The sequence below is a fragment of the Bufo bufo genome, chromosome 9 (assembly GCF_905171765.1).
Source record: "Bufo bufo chromosome 9, aBufBuf1.1, whole genome shotgun sequence".
Classification (NCBI taxonomy): Eukaryota; Metazoa; Chordata; class Amphibia; order Anura; family Bufonidae; genus Bufo; species Bufo bufo.
In genome coordinates this window covers 63601607-63622445 of record NC_053397.1, presented here as the reverse complement: position 1 = coordinate 63622445, position 20839 = coordinate 63601607, and the positions used below count along the sequence as shown (strand labels likewise).

The window sequence follows — 20839 nt, the reverse complement described above, 5'->3', positions numbered from 1 at the left end:
CCCTGTAACTTCCCTGTTGCCCTCATTAACAGCCCCAGCCTTTTCCAACCCTGGTGCCCACATAAAAATCTTGTGCATGTACCATTTGTTCCCGGAACATGCTCAGTATGTCTGTGAAGCAGACATGAAGCATACTGCGCATGCGCAGGGAACTTACTGCACATGCACAAGATTTCTAGGTGGATACCAGTGACAGGCTGGGGTCATCAATCAGGGTATAGGGGTTAGAGTGGGCAGGATCTGCAAATGAAACCTGAAGCACTTGCTGGAATTGGCACCACCTTCAGGGCACATGCCAACCAATTTACATACCAGATTACTCCGATACAACAGAGATGAGCGATAAACATTAAATGTCATTTAGTAGGCATAAGTCTTCTGACTACCTTAAAGGGGTTGTCAGGATTCAGAGCTGAACCCGGTCATATCACCATTTTCACCCCTCAGGCCCCTCTGACACGACCATTGGAGCATTGGAGACTGGAAAAACTGATGCTGGATGAAATCCAGCATCACTTAGATGCAACTTTTCTTGAAATTTATATTCAGAAACAAATAGTTCCACGTGGTCTCAGGCTGCGTTTTGAGAACTCCTTCAAAGAAGACTCGGACTTTTGTAGGGATTGGGATGTTTACTTGTTGTAATGTGCCAAGGGCTTAATGACTAGATTGATTGAAAAGAGAAAGTCATTATACGTAAACCTTGACAATCAGATTCAGGAAGGTTACAATAAACTATTAAAATATAGGTCATGTGTAGCATTCACGAAATTTGATCGAATGATAACAACTAGGGTACTTTCCTATGAAAAAGAGGTCCTGCAAAAAAAGAGCAACAAATTATCAAGGGACAGAACAGATTTCGCCACTGACAATGTCAAATATTGGTTAAAAAAGGAACAGCCCGAGGGAAATAACACTAAGCCTATTAATATCATTACACCAGCTGTTGACACATCTCAAACTGTGCGATCAACTAAACACATCCCCAAGAAAACCAATACACCATTCATCGATAAAAAAGGCGGCCATATATTTATCAATAGCCACAGACGTAAGGGCCCCCATGTGCAATTCTCAATAAAAGGCACAAACCCTAAATAGAAATTCCAAACCTGGTAGGGGCCCACTCTCACCAACTATCGAAAATAGGACCCCATCAAAAAAGATCTGTCTATCTGATACAATTAATACTACAAACAGTACTCACACTCAAACTATTAAAATAAACACCCCATCCATCGGTTTAAAAGAGAATAATGTGGATTCATCCAACATGGAGTTCTATACCCCACTCTCATCCCTCACTACAAACAATGAGACTAATAGAGAGACTCCAAAACCCACCATTAGGAGCAATCCCCTTCTGGCCTCCTTTGGTGAAGATATTTTGGCAACCTGTGCACCGCTGTATTTACCAGCAACCCAGTTTTCCGTATATTCCAACTCGCCTAAACATCTTTGGCCCTTTCGGAGATATCGGATTTGGAAGCAGATTCGTTATCAACTGTACATAACCACTATTCCCCTCCGAACCTTCATAAAAAATAAGGAAATCACACCTGAATCCGATTCTAATAAGACCAGCGAGTTTACAAATGGTGTGATCTCTGAAGATCTCAGTATAGGTGCTAATATTTTAGAATGCCACCCATTGGCAGGTACATCCTTAACCCTTGCAAAAAAAGTAGAAAGCCACTGCACCACGAGAATCACAAATTATTTCCAACCATTGGGACGGAAACCGACAAAAAGAAAAAATATAGAAGAGGCTGCAGGGGTGGCAGGAACAAGAACCTAGGGGGAAACTATACCACTACCCCGAAATCCAAAACCTCGGGTATTTTTAACCTTTTCTCTCACAACTTAACCAAGCACGAAATCTCCTTGTTGAAGAAGGGTTTATCTTTTTGTCCAGCCTCTAAAATAAATGAGTTTGATCTCTTTTTGGACCTGAATAAATTCGTTAAGAAAAGACATTTCAAGATCCAAGAACAATCTGTACAAAAAGTACAGAAAGCACAAGAAGGTGAAAAAAGTCAACACCCTCTAGGTATACCATCAGGTCTTAAGCCCGCATCAAACTTTTACCCAATACACCATAAGGGAAACTTCATAGATACATTCTTTGCGATCGTATCAGAAGAATTTCGGAAAATTAAGATGAAAGCGCCAAAGAAACCTAATCTGAAACCATATAAAAAAATCAGCTTTGAAAAAACTCCAAGACAATAAGGATATAGTTATTCGCAATGCCGACAAGGGGGGAGGCATAGTCATACAGAATAAAGAAGACTATGTCAAGAAAGCTCTAAGAATTCTATCCGACTCGGAGTACTATATCCCCCTTGAAATGGATCCCTCCCAAGAAGACAGGAAGAAGTTTGAGCTTCTCATCACATCAGCAGTAAACATCCTTGGGAAGAAAGAGTTTGAATATATAATGGTTCCAGATTCTACGCTTGCCACTTTTTATCATATCCCATAAAAATCTTCAAAATCCCCCGGGAAGACCCATTATTTCGGGAGTTTCATCAATCACTCGTAATCTTTCACATTATATAGATATTTTTTTGCAGAAGTACTTAACGGAACTTAGGTCGAGCCTCAACGACTCCACCTCTTTCATAAAGGAATTAAAAAACATAAAATGGGAAGCTTCATACCATTGGCTTAGTCTAGATGTGTCAGCATTGTATTCAAACATTACCCATGACTTGGGAATCCAATGCACATTGGATTTCCTAAGTAAAGATCAGACAATGCCAGGACAGAAGGAGGATTTCATCCTAGGGGGCATCAAATACATTCTAACACATAATACGTTCCAATTTCAAGACAAAATGTATAAACGAATACGGGGTACAGCAATGGGGACTAGATTTGCCCCAAGTTATGCCAACCTCTTCATGGGGAGCTTCGAAGAAACTCACATCTACCAAACTCACATCTACCAAACCGACTTTTGGACCAATAATATCATTTTTTTTCAGAAGATACATCAATGATTTTATCTTCATTTGGAAAGGAGATATTACTATTATTGAAAATTTCATCATACACTGGAAAAATAATATCCCATTTAATCAGTTCCAGAGAGTGAGACGTAATTGTACCCGAGAGGTGGACTTCGAGGAACAAAGCAAAACCCTTCTGACAAGATTCAAGGAAAAAGGATATCCAAGTGGGGTAGTGAACGAAGCTAAGACACGAGTATCCAACCTCACACAGGGGGATCGCCTGATACCCAAATCGGGCTCAAAGAAAAAAAAGAGAGATTGAGTTCGACATGAACTTTATCACCACATACAATCAGGATCACGACAGGATCAGAACAATCCTCGCCACAAACTGGTACCTTCTGAAAAAGGACCCAATACTTACCTCAATCATTCCAAGAGTACCTCGCCTTACATAAAGAAGGGCTCGGACTCTAAAAAACATCCTAGCGCCTAGTAAGCTGGAGAAGTTAGAAACCGTAACCAAACATACCAGTATACCCCAACAACTAGGGAGCAAGAAATGCGGTCATCCAAGATGTCTGTGTTGTAAGACCATATGTCAGAAAACTATATTTAATAACAACAAAGAGGTGGAATCCTTCCAAATACAGAGCAGCTTGGATTGTAATTCCACCCACTTTATTTACATCTTGGAGTGCCCGTGCGGCCTACAGTACGTGGGCAGGACCACACAAACACGCAGGAATAGACTAAACACGCACCAGTCTAATGTAAAAAAAACTGTTTCAAAAGCACAGTGTTTCCAGGCATGCGGCCAATATGCACGGGGGACTCTTCTCTGGGTTCAGAATTACACCCATAGAACAGATACCAGCTCACCAAAGAAAAAACGTACAGTGTATCAAGCGCAGAGAAATGTACTGGATTCACAAATTGAACACATTGCACCCATATGGTCTAAATGAGGACTTTGAAATTCATCTCTAAACCACAGCAGCTCATTTTGTTCAAATACTAATTCCACCACAGCTACATAGCATTATTATACGTTTCAAAAAACTCCTCTCCCTAGTCTCAATCTGAAAACAACACAAAAACCACACCACATTACTATCCATAACCAAGCAATGCACATATCTTTCCCCATACCTATGTTTTCATTTTTCCACAGTAATTACATAATCACTATCCTTATATACTAAATTACTTTACTATATCATCCCTTAAAGGATAACTGTCATATTTTAACTCAAAATTCAATTTTCACATACAGTATGTAGTTACTACTGAGGTGATAATCCATAATCACAATTTTTTATCCTCACATACCCCATATTTAAGAAGATTCCATCCATAGCAACCGTTCTTCACCAGACTTCATGCTGCCTCTCCTCTCAAGATGGCCGCCGATGCTCTCACCCTGAGGTTAAGCCCGCCTTCCCTCACTACCCAGAATGCATTGTGCTAATCTCGGGAACGCACTGCCTCAACTGAACCAATCGGAGTTGTCCACACTTCAACACGCCATCTTCCTCCTGAGAGCCCATACATTTTAGCAAGTGGCTGTATTGCTGTGCGTCATTTCAGCCTGGACACATAAAAAGATCTCCCTCCCTCTGTTATGAGAAATCCGGACGCTGCCACAGCAGCGCAGCGCCGGGAGGGGACGGGGGAGCTTCCTCACTGTTAACCCCTTCCATACAGCGGTCCCTACGGACCGCCGCAAGGTAGGTGTTAAACGGCAGACACCCACTGATGTCACAGCTGACAATCTACTAAACCGCTCGGCCATCCTGTTCAATTGCGGGGGAGAGGAGGGGTGGGGGGATGGACTGCCTCCCTGTCTGAAATAACAATTTTATCCGGCTCGGCCATCCTGAAGGGGAGATCAGGGCACAGAAACACAGCCCGATCTCCTCAACACTCACTGAGGGGATCGGAGCCGCGCTGCTGAACGTCAGTGTAGGGGTTTATGTTTATGTATATTTCCTTTTTTTACACGTGGCTGGGTACCTGGTGTAATGCTTAGTAGAACGTGATTTACAGCTCTCTATGCAGGAAGTAACTTCCGGGTTCAGACAGGAGCGAGCACGCAGGGTGCGGGACTGCCCACTTCTACGTCCTCCGTCTTCTGTATGAAGAAGCTGGGCGACGGAGGACACCTAACAACGCTCTTTTAGCGGCAAAGCTAAAATGCCGGAGGGAGGACCGAACATGCAGGAATTACATGGTAATTTAATACCTAGCCAAAAGTATAAACTAGGGCACTAATGTAAACGTAATGAGACAAATCAAATATTTTATTTAAAAAAACCATGACAGTCATCCTTTAATAACCATCCTGGATACCATCCCCCGACAAATACACAACCCCCGCCCATATATATCAAATTGTTCTATGAGATCACGCATGATATAAATTTCGCCCATATATATGAAATAGCTTCATGAAATCATCTCTTATACAAGTTAATTCCTATGCTCTTTTGACAAGTACACTTTTGCCCTGGCAATTCCGCCCATTGGCGTATCTTTGTTTCATTTTTATCCATGTTGGCGCTCCTAAAAGAATTCTCTTCTAGGCATCCTATTTCTATAGCAACACTGGTCATGTGACCTATCTAGGTCACCACGCGACCCGGAGGCTCCAGTTTGGAGCAAGACGGCGTTTATTTCTCCTTGGCGACTAAGTCACATGATCGCACCACACAGCGACCACGTGACCGGAAGATCTCCTCTGTCCTGTTCCACAGGTCCGCAACCTCAGCGCTCAATACATCAGCCAGGAACACTATAGCATCCATCGTTCCCTGGTTACCAGGTCACGTGGTCCCATCACACAGCGACCACGTGGCCCTTGGGCGTCCGCAGCTTCAGCAATTGACACACTAGCGTCAATTGCTTCCTAGCAACTGGGTCACGTGACCACAACAGGGTCACGTGACTCCATGGCGCCTGCCCCATACCCTACATAATTTTCTTTAAAAATAAATAAATTAGAATGAAAAACACAATATTTGACACATATTTTATTTTTATGTATTTCAAGCAACACATATAAGCCTATGATTGTCTACCTGGGCTGTCCAGGGATGCTCCTTTGGTGGTTTTTTGGTGGCCTGGGTGAAAAAAAAGCAGGAAAACACCTTTCCAAAACTGCACTGTGTGCTGACAGTCTTTACTACGTGCTCAGCGCACGGCTATGTGTTTTAATGGCTCTAAGTAAAAGTAATTTACATTCTGATCAGAAGTAAAAGTCAGATAAAAAGTTATTGCATCCTAAAGGTCTAAATGCCAAAGTGCATATACTATTTAAAGGCCTTGGGCATACGGCAATGTTTCTAGGGAAAATATCTTCATAATACAGCATGCCATAGAACATGCCACACCTTTTTCTTATGGATTCTGTGTCGCCTCAGTGGTGTATGGCATGAGACCACTGAGGCCAGTGATTGGCTGCAGTGGTGTACGGGATGTCACCGCTGCTGGCAAAACGTCTGTCTCATCCGGTGGGGGACAGTGCAGACCTGACCTAACCCACACCACTGTCCCTATCCACTTTGATGATCCAACCTAAACGGTGGCCCCCAACTGGGCGACGGTCCCTAACCTAGCTAAGTACACAGAACCTATTAAGTGGAGATAAAAGGGGAAGTAAGACAGCCTGAGTCAAAACCAGAGAAAACATTCAGAACCAAGGAAGAAAAAAATGCAGAGTACTATACCAAGCAGGGTCTAAACCAGGAGGTAACGTCAGAACCAGAATCAGCAATCAGAGGCAGAAGATCTGAAGTCCAGTTTATGAAACTAAGTGTGTGAGGTAAGGGGACCAAATCACAGGCAACTGTGGGCAGCAGTGGGGCATACCTTCAACACTGATTGGCCTGGCGTCCTTGTTCCATGATAGGCTGACCAGCTCCACTATCAGCGGGGCTGGGTGCAACAGCGATTGAGGGATGTCAGTGATACAGTAATATTGCGGCCAGACTTTTTTTGCAGGATCGCAGCCGGGTAAACACATGACAACATCACGGGTGATATTGATGGCCAATCCTCAAGACTCCAACTCGCAGCACTCCAGCTGATCAGCTGTGCCATGCTGTTACCCTTCATTGTTTACCTGGTACAGTGCGGATCTTTTTGGTGAATGGAACTGAGCTGCAATAGCAAGCATAGCCAGTAGCAAAAGTATGGTGTGCTGCCTGGTAGACAATAAAGTGGACCATTGTGGCCACTTCAAGCAGCGAGGGTTTCAGGGCAGTCATAGGCCATCATTACTGTAGTCCTGAGAACCTACTAAAAGCAGTTTTCCTGATTAGGTGTCTGCTGTTGCCTTACCTTATTTTTTCCCAGACTGACTTTTTATGTTTTTATGATGCTATATATTCTGTACAATGATAATCTTTTCACCCAATGACAGTTAACTGGGAAATATAAATAAACCAGTTTAATAACTGTAAACGACCTCTGCTCTTTATAAAAAGGGACATAAAAAGGTATAAAAGCAAAAACAAACACAATGCAACAGCACTATGCAAAACGTATAGATGCCAGTACTTAATTTGAATTATTTTTTTATTTTTATTTGAAGCCCAGCTACAGTAGTTATACATTTTGAAAAGAACGCTCTCCACTGCTCCAATTTTGCTCCCTGGATCCTTTCTGTGGTCTTTCGTTCCCCATCCTGTAACCGTACAGACAGACGGGTTCATGTGTTGCACTTGGGGAGATCCGTAACGGAGAGGTGGGGAGCAGGTGAGTATGGTTTTTTACAATAGGTACAGCTAGTTGGGCTTCAAATTTTAAAAGGTTGGAAAACTCCTTTACAGGAGGGGACAAATGGAAAAGTCTGTGTATACCCGTATCCAGACTGGGAGACTGAAGACAGGTTTTCTTATATACTGCCATAATGGCTGATGTCGTGACCTACTGTCCAGCTTTTATTCTCAGGATTGGCCATCACTAGCTGATCGGTAAGAGTCCGACACTGTGCAGATCAGCAGTTTGGGTCTAGCTCTGTCGCTAGAACTACAAAGCACCGTCAACTGTATAGTGAGGAGAGCTTATAACTACAGCTAATCGGCAGCGGTGAGGGATGTCGGAGCCCGTCTGATCAGCTAGTGGTGGCCTATCCTGTGCTGGACAACTCCTTTAAGCCTGATGACCAGCTCTGGGACATAAAATGAATTCCCTGCAAGTGAAATTTAGTGTAAATGAAAACTGAAGCAAATATAAATGTTCGTAGACGTTAAAACTAAAAAATAAAAATGAAAGTTTAATGGTAGCCAGTATTAAAAAATCAAAGGGGTGTATAACCTCCAAACGTAATATAATATTGAAAATACAGGCCAGGTATCACATAAAACCCCTGGGGTAATCTGTGCCACAATGACACACCTCTCCCCTGTAGTTCACCAGGGCTAAATGTACTGTGTGGTGTTTTTGTGGTCACACATATAATTATTGTCACATTTAAAGTTCCTGCCCAACATATGGATGGATATATTTTTTGGACCTTAATATCACAAGGTTATCATCCACATGATATAGGGATCAAATTGGGCCATATAGAGTGTGCGATAATTATTGCGCCCTAGGGAAAAAGACCACCGGCCTCTGACTCTAGGCAAAAAACCCAGTGCTAGGCACGGTAACCGCACCGCTCTCACCACTGGGATATGAGCGTCACCCAGGAGATGGCCGTGCACTATGCACACTCTATATGGCCCAATTTGATCCCTATATCATGTGGATGATAACCTCGTGATATTGAGGTCCAATGGGGTGAGATATTGTGCCGTCATGGTGGATTCATGGAAACTGAATTACCGGTAAGTCTAATTCCGGTTTTCCATTTCACCACCATGACGGCACACATGAGAGACCTACCAGATAACCAACATTAAGGGGGGGGGGGGGGGCTATGGCTTGTAAAACTTTCCTCCCGAAAGAAAGATCTGAGGATCTGGATAAGTCCAATCTATAGTGTCTTACAAAAGTATTCATACTAGACCATGTGGCTGCTCTGCATATTTGTTCCAGAGAAGCCCCTGCTCTTTCTGCATATGATGAGGAAACTGCCCTGGTAGAATGGGCTTTAACTCCTACGGGGCAACTAATACCCTGAATATTGTAACAATCTGAAATCGTCAGTCTGAGCTATCTAGCGATGGTTGCTTTTATACTGCTTTGCCCTTATTTTTCCCTCGGAATTGGATAAGTAAATTATCCACTTGGCGTAAATCCTTGGTGTTTTCCAGGTATTTGAGGACCTTTCTTCTGATATCCAGGCAGTGTAATTGTTTCTCCCCAGGATTTTTGGGGTTTGTGCAGAAGGAAGGTAATATTATTTCTTGGTTTCTATGGAAATCGGTTACTACCTTGGGTAAAAACCCTAGATCTAGTCTGAGGGTTATCCTGTCTTCTTGTATAGTAAGATATGGTTCACGAATTGAAAGGGCCTGGATTTCGCTTAACCTCTTAGCTGAGATATGGCTCAGGAAAGCTGTTTTCTGTGAAAGGTTCTTTAAAGAGATGTCTTCTAATGGTTCAAATGGAGCCCCTGTCAGTCCTTTAAGAACCGTATTTAAGTCCCAGGAAGGCATCCGGGGTCTGATTAAAGGTCTTGGTCTAGATGCGGATCTAATAAATCTCCTGATCCATCTATAACTGGCCAGTTCAATATCAAAGAAGGCACTTAGGGCTGAAATCTGAACCCTCAGGGTAGAGGGTCTGAGGCCCAGTTCTAGACCCTTTTGAAGAAAGTCTAGGATCTTCTGAATATTGGGCACTGAGTGGTTAGGTGTGTCCTCTCCACTCCAGATACCGAATTGTTTTCATATTTTTAGATAAATGGCACCGGTTACTTTTTTCTACTTGCCTTGAGAGTAGATATTACTTTCTCAGACAGGCCTTTGCGTCTTAGGATGTCGGATTCAGGATCCATGCTGTTAGCTTAAAGAGCTCCGGATGTGGATGTGAGATCGGGCCCTGGACCAAGGTATCCTTCCTGAGTGGAAGAGTTAAAGGTTCCTGTGGAGATAGTTTCATTAGAATGGAGAACCAACTCCTCTTGGGCCAGAACGGGGTTATTAAGATTAGTTTTGCGGACTCTTGCATGGCTTTCTGTAGAACCCTGGGTATTAGCTGGAATGGGGGAAAGGCATAAGCGAGGTCCCAATTCCAGTTTTGGGAAAACGCATCTATTGCCCAAGGATTGTCCCTTGGGTTCAGGGAGCAAAATAATGGGACTTTTGAGTTTAGTTTGGATGTGAATAGGTCTATAGATGGGAGACCCCACTTTTCTACCAACAGGTTGAATATCTCGCTGTTTAAGGACCATTCTCCCTAATCTATGGTGGTCCTGCTCAGAAAATCTGCTATTACGTTCTGTTATCCTTTTAGGTAAATGGCCGAGACAGATTTTACTTTTCCCTCTGCCCAGGAGAATATTTTTTGTGGATAGATTCTGTCGTTTTACTGATCTTGTACCCCCCTGATGTTTTAGGTAGAATACTGTTGTTACGTTGTCTGAGAAGATCTTTATGTGGTTGTTTACTATTTCTGCCGAGGCTGCCTTCAAGGTCTCCCATACCGCTCTGAGTTCCCGATAGTTCGAGGATCGCATTGTTATTTCCGTAGACCAAATTCCCTGATAGAGGTATGTGTTGACCTTTGCTCCCCATCCCGTGCCGCTTGCATCGGTGTGGATAATTATTGCTGGTGTTTTCTGCCATTCTACGCCCTTCCTTAGATTTTTTTAATCCAACCACCAGAGTGTGGAGCTTTTTACGTGTCCTGGGATCCGAATCCTTTGGTCTAGTGATGAAGTGATGACTTCTTCAGAAGTCAAGCCTGGAGGGTTCTGTAGTGGGCCTGACACCATGGAACTGCAACAATACAAGCTGTCATCTGCCCTAAGAGACTCATTGTCTCCCTGATGGAATAAAGTCTCCTTTTTAAAAAACTTCTGACAGTTTTTTGTATAGTTCCTATCCTTCCTTCTGGAAGGAAGGAAGTTTGTTTTGTGGAGTCTAAAAGAACTCATAGAAATTTTAGCCTTGTTTTTGGTGATAGGCAGGACTTGTTTAAGTTTATTATCCATCCTAGATTTTTTTTTTTTTACGCAAAACCGGTCTCAATCTATTTTTATCTGTTGTTCTGACTCTGATATGATTAGGAAGTCGTCTAAGTAGGGGATGATTGTAAGACCCTGAGTTCTCAAAAGGGCGATCATTTCTATGATTAACTTGGTGAATATTCAGGGGGCAGATGATATCCGGAAGGGGAGGGCGACGAATGGAAAATGGGCAAGGTTCCCCATGTGATCTTTTATGGCGAACCTCAGGTATTTTTGAGACTCGGTAAGGATCGGGACGTGGTAGTACACGTCTTTTAGGTCGACTGTACACATCAGGGCATTTCTTTTTATTAGAAGGATGGTGGAGCTCAGGGATTCCATCTTGAATTTCCTGTAGGTAACATGCTTGTTTAGGTCCCTTAAGTTTATCATTCGATATGCACCCCCAGTTTATTTTTTATTTTTTTTTACTAGGAACAGGTTTGAGTAATAGCCCTGACCCTGTTGAGATAGAGGGACTGGAATTACTACACCCAATTTTTGGAGATCCTGAATTTTTTACCAAATTAATGGTAACTGTGCCGGATGATGAGACATTTTGAATCTTTCTGGGGGGAGGGGGGGGGGGGGGTTTAAGAAAACTCTATCCTGTAACCGTCCTTTATTATGTTTAAAGACCAAGGATTTGAAGTTACGGATTTCCACTGCGGGTAGAAGGTCTTTAGTCTTCCCCCTATCCTTACGTCATTGTTTCTCGCTGGTTTTGTTTTGGGGATTAAGAAGATATCCTCTACCCCGTCCCTATTTTGCATAGCTCCATCGGCCCGTTTTCCCTTTTCCCCGAAAGGATTTTCTTTGATTAAACTGGGGACGAAAGGGAAATTTCCTTTTTGTCGGCTTTCCTTCAGGAAAACCTTTTTTCTTGTCGGTAGTTTTTTCTAGGATCGTGTCCAGGACGGGGCCAAATACATACTCCCCAGAAAAAGCTTCTCAGGGAATGCCCACTCATCCATAATCATTTCTTTAATGTTTTCGTTCATGGTAAACACTCTAAAGCGTTTGGTTTTTAATCCCCCAAACATCTCCTCCTGAACTGAATGAGGTTTTTGGACGTCTTCTACTCCCATAGTATCTCTAACAGCCTTTAAAAGATCATTCATCTCCGTCGTGGAGAAAAAGAATTTTTTTGATTCATCTGTTATTTTCGCTTCAGATAAGGGATGCTCGTCTTCATCTCTTTTAGATGAGGAAGCTTCGTCCTCCAGCCCCTCAGAATCTGAGGAGGATAGGTCTATCAATTTTTGGCATTTTGGCGGAGGCACTGCAAGGGCTTCTTCGCGAAACGATGCCAATGAAGATTTAACTTCCTCTTGGATCATGGACTTAAATTCCTGCATGATAGATGACTGTTCATCTCTCACAATTTTTGTAATGCACTCTTTACAGAGCTTTTTAGTATATTTATCAGGAAGTTTAGTACAGCATTGGATGCATCTCATAAACTTCCTGGGTTTCTTCAAGGTTTGTTTAGAGACCTATGAGAGAGCAGCTGCATCAATGCAGGATTCATCATATAGTACATCATCAGAAAGTGCAGTATACATTGAAATGTGGGGTACTAGACCAAGGAGAGGCATTCCATAGTAGTTATTCCAAACTACCTCCTATAATCTCCACTATGGACCCTTTCATTGGTGGGTCTGCTGCCACCACACAAAAAAGTGTGCACTCACGGTTTGCAGCGTTGGAGCGTCATGCTCATTTGGCTGCTGTAGCTCCTGGTCCGACATATTGCGACGGTGTCGGCAAGGTACGGAGCTTTTTTTAAATTCCCCACCTGAGACAAAGTTACTTCCGGGTATACTCCTTAACCCCGAAGTGACGTCAGACGCCCGCACACGTGCGACGTCTCGGCCAGCTGATCTCACTAGGAGATAGCAGGCCAGTGGCAGCCGCAGGGCAGGCTCCTGATTAACAGGGAGCGTGACCCTGCCATCTCACTGTCAGCTTCGGCATGCACCTCCGGAGAGCAGGGGACGTACCCGGAACGAGATTTCTGCAAGGGAAGCGCTGAGCTCTCGATGTAGCTCCCAGGTACTGCGAAAATAAAAAAAAGGGGTACATAATGCGTTTCACCTCCATGACTGGCAGAGAGGACCTTCTCTGTCCTGGTCACTGTAGGGGCAGGAACACACTGGTGTATGGTGGTGGGAGGGGTCAATTTAACCTTTCTCAGTTCCTGCCCCTACAGAGGTCAGGGGTCACTCTCTATCTCATGTGTGCCGTCATGGTGGTGAAATGGAAAAAAGTCATCCAAAGCTGGGTATTGTCTGGCAGTGGCTTACTCCCCTCTTCCCACTGACCTAGACATGCATGCTCGGCTAAGCTAGGTGCTCATGTTTATTGTGGGTCAAGACAGCCAGCTAGTTGAAGAGGAAAATTCATGAGCCCACACAAAATTTTATCATATGGGTGGAGATGTATTGTAAGTAAGCAAGTCTGATCAGGAGCATGTAATCGTAAAGATTTATGATATAATACGGGTATAATGCCTACTAGTGTTGAGCGAGCATGCTCGGCCGAAGTGCTGTTCGGAACGAGCATCGCTATGCTCGGCACATTGCAGTGCTCGGCCAAATACTGCGGGTGCAATTTAATACAATGAAAGTGAATGGGAGACCCGAGCATCAAACCAGGCACCCCCTGCTCTGAAGAAGAGAGGGTGTCTGGTTCACAAAAAAAGGTTAGAAATTGATGGAAACCCCATCAAAATGGTTTGGAAACAGCATTAAGAGGATGGCTGGATGCGTCTTGGACTTCTATTATCTATGACATACAATAGACAACTATGAATCCAATAGATGGCGCTGTTCATGAGTAGTGTAGATTGCGAATTTTCCATGCAAATGGTTTTTCAGCTGAAAAACAAGGTAGATTCTGCTCATTTGCATGTCTTTCCCATATGCCCATGTTTATGCGAATGAGTTTTCACATGACAAAACTGTATAGAAAGATTATTGAATATTATGTTAGGACAATCAGAAAACTTTTTGTCACCCTAATGATATTGATCTAGGTGCGCAGGTCCACCCAAGCCATCCAACAGATCGGAAGTAACTTTGAGGCTTACTGGTTTTCAGTCAGATGAGAGCTGGTTTGGAATGTCTCATAGTGTACAAGGCTGCCATTGTAAGGTATGCTGACTGTTATCTGTCTCATGGATAGATTGATGGCTTCCACATACCTGGCTTTTGGCATATAGCCTTTGTGTGGTTGTCTATTGTATGTCATAGATAATAGAAGTCCAAGATGCATCCAGCTATCCTCTTAATGCTGTTTCCAAACCATTTTGATGGGGTTGCCATCAATTTCTAACCTTTTTTTGTGAACCAGACACCCTCTCTTCTTCCGAACAGGGGGGGCCTGGGGTTCTCCCATTGACTTCCATTGTGCTCGGGTGCTCGGTAGAGCACTCGAGCATACTGATGAGTTTGGCCAGAGCACACGAGCTCCATCAACACTGATGCCTACTGTGACACAGTGAAGGGTATGGTCTGGGAGGACAGGTATTTTCCTACCAGTGTGTGCTGCTGGGCTGATTTGCAGCCAGATGGGGTCAAACACCGGACTGGATTTTAAGTGCCGGTCCAGGTTTTGACAAGCTAGCTGTCCTTAAAAGACAGCTGGGCTCAGCAGCAAAGTGTCTCTGTTTTGGGATCTGAGGCATGGCGCCGTGCTAGAGGGCTGAGAGCCGCACGCTGGGGAAACAGGCCCCCTAAATCCTGCTGTTGTGGATCGCTGGAGATTGTACTGCCAACAAGGTGATTCTTTTGTTCTGTGGACTTTCCTTTGTGTGAACTAACACCAAGACTGGAAAATGTTGCTTTGTTTTTGCCTTGTGTGTGAATAAACACTGACGTTTTGCTTACAAATAGTTTTTTTGCCTCTGTTCTGCGTCTGCTTACCCTGCCTACCACAGCAAATCCCCACACTACATAAACAAACATGAACTCAATAAGATGACAAGCACAAACATTTGCAGATAAAGACGTGATTTTGCAAAGAAACCGATGATAACTGACCTCCTGACGTTTGAACAGATCTTCTGTTTGCTGCGCGTGGTGTAACTGATTTGAAGCAATGTGACTGTAATGTGATATTATAATGCCACGAGATCTCCCCCATATGTTTTCCTGTAATATTATTCATTCTCAGACTCAAGATCCTAATCACTGGAACACATGTCAAGTGACTACAATGTCACAAGCTGCTGTATATGATGATGTCATGATGTTTAATGGCAACCTGTCACCACAATTCTGGACTATTATACATGAGTAGTACTGCATATAAGGAGTCCATATTGCCATATTTTATTTTCCTACTGCCTGCACTGAAAGCTGCACTGAAACGCACAGTCTGGTGTCACGGAAGGCGAGGAAAGGAAAGCACACCAAACACAACTAACAGGTAACAAAACACCAGGCTAGGCCGCACAGCTAAGGAACAGGGAATGGTCACCACCTGATAAACCCTAAGCCTTTCCCTCACTGCTAACAACATGAACAAATCCCAATGGTAGAAGTGTTCATGCACTGGAACCTAATCCCTGCTGCAACTGAAACAGACCCTCAGCTAGGGAACAGGCGATAAGAGAACCGGTTCCTTGCAAGAGATGAAGGAACCAGTGTCTTCCTAAGGCCTAGCCAGGAAATACAACAAAAGGGAAGAAAAGAGGACTTCTCAAGACGGACTGGGAGCAGGAGATCCGCCAAGCACCAGCAGAGAACTCTAGAAGAAACTATAAACCGCAAGGGCTATAGTGAGAGGCGGAGATAAATAGCATCACTAACTGACTAACGAGCAGAACCTGCGAGGAGGTGGGACCCTGCCCGACAACACAACAAAGCAATCTGTCAGATAGGCTCACGTGCCGCAAGGCTGACAAACCTTCTCAGATCACTCACAGGGCAGGGCATGACATCTGGACTGCTGCGCTAACAAAAAGAAGAGGTCCCCTGTGCGAAAGCACAGCAGTCCTGACAATGTATTTCAGCGCAGCTTTAAACCCTGACAGCGGGAGAACGGGAGGCAGTGAGAAAATAAAAAATAGCGATCTTATCTTCAGTACTACTCATGTAAGAGGGTATGCAAATGAGGCCACAGCAAGTTCTCTCTCTAGTGCCCTCAGATGTAAGGCAGCTATCCTATAAGTTCAACCTTTTATGAGGCCTTGAAATGTGACTTGGAAAATAAATAAGCCAGCACCTCATCTGCAGACAGCTGTCAGTCCTGACCTAGGCCTTAACTAAGCCAGAGGCCTGTCACAGTGGGGAGTGGGGAAAAACCCCCACCGTACAATGTCAAGTATAAAGGGGAAGCAGCTAGGCCAGGACGCCTGGGATCAGGGAGCAGGTCACCTCCTATTGTGTCCCTAATCCTCGCCCTAACTCCTAACCGTATGAGCGGACCTTGATGGTAGGACGGCTCATACCCTGGATACCTTTGGCCCTGAGTCGCCCTGAGAATCTCTCACATAGGAGCAGGAGAGAGACGACCTGTTCTTCCCAGACACGGAGGAACAGGAGTCTCAAATGGCCTAGCTGTAGGGAAAAGTGGAAGACTGAATACAGCAACAGAGTCAGCAGGTAAGAACACCAGACAACACGCTTACCTGCCGCTGCCACCACGAACCGCTGGAACCCGTGCATATGTACAAGAGCCCACACAACAAACAGGACTCCGTACAAACAACATCACACACAGGTATCCAGCACACCTGATACTGCCTGGGCCCCATACAGCAAGGTGCACGGCAGCCCTAGGCAGCACTGCATACAGACTTATGGTTCACCCCTCCGGGAAACCAGCCCCCTTCCGGAGGTAGACAAGGGAATGTCTAGCATACATGCTGGACAACACAAACAACACACCAGACATGTATCAACAAACATAACAACAAATCCCCAAATCAAACCCTCACCAAACAGACAACAGATAAGGTAGGGAAAGGACAAGGAGAAGACAGAGGGATGACATCGCAGATTACATCGATGTCCTACAAGGTGGTCCTCAAGGACTGGGCAGATAGAACACCCTGGAATGGAGCAAAGCTCCCGCACAAACGACAGCTGAAGTACAACTGACTCAAGCCAGGGAGCCACAGGGGCTAAAAACCCTAGTTGCCACACCCAGTCAGGGAGTTAACCCTTCCAGCACCAGACAGAGGGAGGATACCACTAAAAGGAGAAGTGCACACACCAGCCAACAAGTAACACGTTACCACAGGCAACAGCATGCGTGGCAACCATGTCACGGCGAACACAGCAAAAGCAGAGACACTGCCACGACCTGCCATAGCAGCAACACGTTGCCACCGGCAACAGGATGCGTGGCAACCATGTCACGGAGCACACAGCAAAAGCCAAGACACTGCCACCACATGCCATAACAGCAACACGCTGCCCAGGGCAACTGCAAGCGTGGCAAAATTGTCACTGCGCACACAGCAAAGCCCGTGACAGGCCTAGGTCAGGATTTGGGGGATACTATATCCCCCCCCCCTCTACATAAAGAGATATAGTGTCCCCCGAATCCTGACCTAGGCCTCTTGCCCAGTTAAGTCAGTTCTCTCTGTTCTGCATTGATCAGGGGGCAATCACCACAAAAGTCATGTCTCAAGGCCTGTTTTAGAAGGTCGAACATTGACTTATAGGATAGCTGCCTTACATCTGATGGCATTAGAGGCAGAGCTTGTTAAGCACTCATCTGCATATCCTCTTCCCAGAATTCCAGAGGAGCATTGCCTGGCCAATAAGACTCTTCACGCCGAATAGGCGCTGTCCATAAGGAGATATAGTATCCCCCAAGTACTACTAATTTATTACGGCAGATACTGTAATAGTCCAAGATCGTGACGACAGATTCCCTTTAATAAAGATATGCAAGACTGTAATGACACAATAAGATATTGTTGCCCCAGCTAGCATAATCATGTGCCGCACAATCACTGGCCTCCGCAGTCTGGTGCCGTACATGCAGGCATCGCCTCTTAGGCCAAATATTGGCTATAGTAGTCATATGCGCATGTACGGCACGTCATCAATGTAGGAAAGTAATGCGAGACTGATTTGGACTAAAAGAGGAGCAGCTGGGGATTTGCCAGGTGAGTTTTAGTGATTGTCCTTAAAATCCCAGACAAGTCCTTTCACATAATGTCATAACGTCTATCGGGGATTGGTTGATGGATGTCAGTCTGTCCAATCTCATTGTTTCCAAAGATAAATGGTGTCTGGGTGATTTGGAAGCGGTGGGAAGTACGGCTGAAACTAATGGGAGGAAAAGAGAGTTGGAGGAAGACCAGCTGTGACTCCTGTGGGCAGGGGTGGACTGGGAATGGCCCTGGAAAAACCTAAAAGTGGCCCCATGTTATGGGAGGTCCAAACTGACAAAAGGTGGAGCAACATGAGTAGGTGGAGTCAGCAATACCATAGCACAAAAAATACCGTCCCAGCAGAACCATATCCCACAAAGCAGCACAATATATTGCCCAAAAGCTGTCCTTCTGCTGTGGCCATCAGTAGCGCCATTTTCTGTCCTCCTTAGGGGGTGAGGTGCAGGCCACATCAGTTGAATTCAGGAGGTCATGTGCGGTCGCTGCCCAGGTACATGAGTACCTAATTCTCACCACATTATTTACTGCTGAGAGCTTCTAGGTACCCAACGAGCGACAAAGAAGAGGGCTTGGCTGCCCTCTGGGCATCGGACCACTGGGAAATTTTCCTGTAAGGTAAATGGCCAATCCGCCTCTGCCTGGGTAGGGGAGGTGGACATGGGGTTTCTTTTGTGACCTCTGAGGGGCAGGATAGGGTTAAGGTCCTTTTACACGTACAGATGATCCGGTAGATTATAGGGAACGGAGGAGATGTTCCTGATCACTGCCAGATCATTAGTTGAGATGATGGATGCATTTATATACAGCAATCACCTCCGATGTATGGGGACAAGAGATGGATACAGCGTCGCTGTCCCTATAAAGAATTATTATTCCTGCCGAGCAGATCTTCGGTTAGGTAGAACGATCTGCTGCACAGAAACAATGGTTTTTCGCTGCCGGCAGAACGACATGATCACCCAATGAAGGAGTATTTGGTCATTCATTAGGTGATTGCCAGAACTTTTGAAGCAGGCAAATTATTCGGTATGAGCATTTATACAAACGCTCACGCCGATAATCCCCCAGATCATTTGTATGTGAAAAAGGACCTTTAGTCCTCCTGTGACTAATTAACAGGAGGGAGCGTTAGCTGAGTAGTGTCCTGCTGTGAATATTGTGGAGAAGGAAAATAGCGGGGCGCTCCCCTAGCGTAACTCCTCAAGGACTAATCCCTACACCGTCTTACCAGATCTAGTTGTGCATGCCAAGCACAACACCGGGGCAAAGCGTAAATATCCGAATCCAGAGGATCTCAGTCTGCTGCTCCTCCACAATAGGGTTTTTGTGAATATCCAGAGGATCCCAGTCTGCTGCTCCCGCCAGATACTCCACCCAGAAACCGGAGACAGAAGTACAAAGACAAAAAATAAAATAGGGAATAAAGGGGCGCTGCACTGGAACCAACTATTTATTAAAAAAAGTAATAAATGCAATATAAAAGAAGACGCAAAAGATATAGCGCGTTTTGGCAATGGACCGCTGCCCTCCTAAGGTATAACATGTTCAGCGTCCACATGGTGGTTTAAATACCCATAATCTGGAAGTGCAAGTTGGCGGCCTGTTCCCTGAGGATAGGTCATCAACATTAAAAAGGCGGACAACCCCTTTAAGTCTGCATATGTCCCTTGTCTGTCTGGGTCAGCTGCCTTCTATTCTGGAATTTGCCTTTTGGTGTTTTCCGGTTATTAGGCGCAGTGGTTCCACTTTATCCGTGACCCTCCCAGCATTATATACTTACCTGACTGAGCACATTATACAGGGAATTGCTTTGTCTTCCCTTCGCGTTATATAGTTATGCCATTTAGATCGAGTTACATGTGATCTGCCCATTACAGGCTCCCTCCCCTCTGTTTATACAGGTCTCTCAGCAACTCGCCATGACTGATGTACCACGTCAGTGACTGCCTCCATGGCTTTGGCGGTTTATTCATTGCCGGACTGTTGGAAACTATGATATGTACTGTGATGGAAAGCTTGTGAACACATCGTGCTTTGGATCCTCTGGAATGCATATATTTATAAAATATGTGTTATCTTTGGGGTACTTGTGGTACATCTGCACCTTATACTTCCAGGTTATGGGTATACAAACCACCATGACGACGCCAAACAAGTTGTACCCGAGGAAGGCGGCAGTTCGTTGCCAAAACGCGTTGTAACTTTTATCATTTGTTGTCTTCTTTTATATTGCATTTCTTTCTTTTTTTTATAAATAGTTGGTTCCAGTGCAGCGCCTCGTTATTCCCTTTTTTTTTTTTTTTCCTCTTTGTACTGCTGTGAATACTGGGAGGGAAAAGGGGGCAGAGAATTCTGCTGGCAATACTAGTGCATGGGGGTTACTGTGACTACTGGGAAGGTAGGTGAGGGTGTGTTTGATTACTGGGGATATTAGTGAAATGCTGCTGAGAAATGGTGGCTTGCTTTGTCTACAGTGGAAGTACGTGGTGTACAGCTCTGACCTACGGGGAAGTAGGTGAGTTGATGCTTTGCTTACTGGGGAAGTAGGTAAAAGGCACCATGACTACTGGACAAGTGGGTAGGGGCTTGTTGCGTCTATTGGGAAAGTAGGTGGTTTTTTTG

At 44.6% G+C, this 20839-nt stretch overlaps 1 protein-coding gene across 3 annotated transcripts in view; it reads right to left on the bottom strand.

The window, feature by feature from the left end:
- Positions 1-20839, bottom strand: part of ANKRD45 (ankyrin repeat domain 45) — a 65669-nt gene that overhangs the window by 22279 nt on the left and 22551 nt on the right. The gene's annotated exons all lie outside the window — the stretch shown is intronic.